Below are 2,402 nucleotides of genomic sequence, written 5' to 3'. Positions count from 1 at the left end.
ACAGGGGGTGAAGGAAAAAAAAAAAAAAAAAAAAAAAACTGTCTCCGCAATCTTTCTCTATTTGAAAAGGGAAATATCAGGGGTAATATTTCCCCAAAGCCGCTAAAAGTAATAAAAATATTTAATAAAATTTGAAAAAATAAAAACATTTTCGGATACATATAGATCTACATATCTATATATAAATAATCAGTACATTTCTTACCGCCATACATGAGTAAATTTAATGGAATGGTATGAAAGTAGAATTGTACGCATCTAAAAGCTGGCATTATATGCGCTTAAAGACAAGCACTTAACTGACCATTTCATGCTGGTTTTTTTAGTGCAGGATCTTTCTGCCAGCCGGGCCCATTAAAGCTGAGTGCACGAGACCTTCATCACTAAATTAGAAAGCTGTGAAACTCATCTAACAGCAGCTTTAGCCGCTTCTGCAGAATAGACCAAAGGGGTTAGCCTCCTTCCTAGCAACTATGGACCTAGGACTATAGAGACCCCCCCAATGGACGGCTGTTGCGGGGGAGCCTGGCCCTACAGCCGTCCAATTTCACAATTCAATAACGGCTCTGGAAACCCAATGTTAATGACAATGGATTATCCCGGCAGAGGGACCTGGAACATTAAGACTAATTTTCCAACATCCTCGAGTTGACCCATTCGGGGTCCCACTGTGGCTGTTGGACTGTTTCACATGGGGGAGTATTGTCATGGTCCTTGGAATACTGAACCATTGTTCCTTGCTTCTATTACACAGTGGTGGGTCCTCCACCCTGTATTATGTTTAAATCACTCTGTGTTTGACTGTTTGTAATTATCTCCTGGGACGTCTCGGTGTCATTACACATATCAGCTCTCCCATTCAAGCTATCAGACGAATCCTTGCTGACCCTGTTTCAAGCCTTCATTTGCATGGCCAATAGGAAGGTGTTGGTTTGGGCAGGGTGTTCAAACTGTTGTGTATAAAAGTGTGTGTGTGCATTCAATAAAGCAGATTACATACAGCCTGCCTGGTGTTTGTTCTAAGCTATCACAACTGGATTCGAACGGCACATAGCTGTAGTTAGAATCCCGGAGCATGGGACGACCGAAGAATTAGACGTTGCGGTCTGAAATCTGAGGAGTGGCGGTAGAGTCGAACCAAGCGAGCAGGGGCTCGTTACAAGTTATATACAAGGTTTTAGGAAAACCGAATTAGTAACATTTTACTAACCTACATCTGTTAAACGTTGCACTGTATGAACACCGCAAAAGAAATAGAATATAAATCCTGTGTCATAAGAGCAAGCAGGCCCATGTAAATGTCATGATATGTTTATAAATATGGAGAGTATAATTTTGTGGGCTTTGTTGGTGTTAATCACAAACCTATCGGTGGAAATGCCAAATATAAGCAAGTTGATTATATGGCAAGCTGGGTGAAATGAATTTAAAAAGCCCTTCACTAATGCCCATTCGCACTATCCCATCTGCTAAAACGCTGCATTGTAGCAGGCAGGCTAGCGCGCTGGGACAGCTTCGGTGGTGTTTTGCAGCGTTCAAGCTTTTTTGTCTGCGCAAAATAGGCTTTCAGGTGCATTCCAGTGTGTGCGTGCATTTTTGATGTGTTTCAGTGCATTCCAGACCAGACAAAATGAGACGTGCAGTATTCTTCTAGTCTGGTCTGGAACAGACTGCGCCAGAACAAAGGCCAGAAATAGCATAGGGATACATTAGGATGCATTTTGGGTCCGGAAACAATCTAGTCTGGAGATGTGGAGTGAATGGGCCCTTAGGCACACCTCTGTAGTATTTACTTGTTACAGTGCATTGTGAGGCGTTAAATATACTAGGATGCACTTGCTAGAATTTACACCAAAGATGCAGTGGGTAGCTCAGCTGCAAGGGTTAAGAAAACTTTTGACCGGAGTTCTTCAGAAATGACAGCCAGCACCTACATTTTCAGGTTCTCTCTAGTCACGGTCAATAGAGCTGGCTCCTAAGATATCCTGCTGGAGCCTAGACTGGCCAGACTGGTTCCTGAATACCATATTAATTTGTCTACCCATGCCCCAAGTAGTATTTCTAGTGCAAGTTAGAAAACAATTGAGCATTATGACTGGGTCTAGTGGGCTGCAGCTGTATATTTATATGCTGTCGCATCAAAACACCTTCTTGTTTGTTCTGTCATTTAACTGCCTCCGGGCCAGCCGTAGTAAAAAAACGGCCGGCCAGGAGCTCTAGATCTGAGCAGGCGTCTCTAGACGTCCGCTCAGACACGCCCCCCTGCGCGCGCGGGAAATGGCCGCAATTTAAAAACGGGCAGCGATGCCTGTTAATATACATGCGATCCGCCGGCTGTAAAGCCGGCGGATCGCTTGTATTTAGCGACGATCGGTGCGGCCCCCCCCTCCCTCAGCTGTCCC

At 44.3% G+C, this 2,402-nt stretch overlaps 1 protein-coding gene across 1 annotated transcript in view; it reads right to left on the bottom strand.

Annotated features, from left to right (window-relative positions):
* FKBP14 (FK506 binding protein 14) overlaps positions 1 to 2,402 on the bottom strand; it is a 9,652-nt gene that overhangs the window by 5,047 nt on the left and 2,203 nt on the right. The window lies entirely within an intron of this gene.

The sequence above is a fragment of the Nanorana parkeri genome, unplaced genomic scaffold (assembly GCF_000935625.1).
Source record: "Nanorana parkeri isolate BGI_ZX_2015 unplaced genomic scaffold, ASM93562v1 scaffold4, whole genome shotgun sequence".
Lineage (NCBI taxonomy): Eukaryota > Metazoa > Chordata > Amphibia > Anura > Dicroglossidae > Nanorana > Nanorana parkeri.
This window is presented reverse-complemented; position numbering and strand designations above follow the sequence as displayed.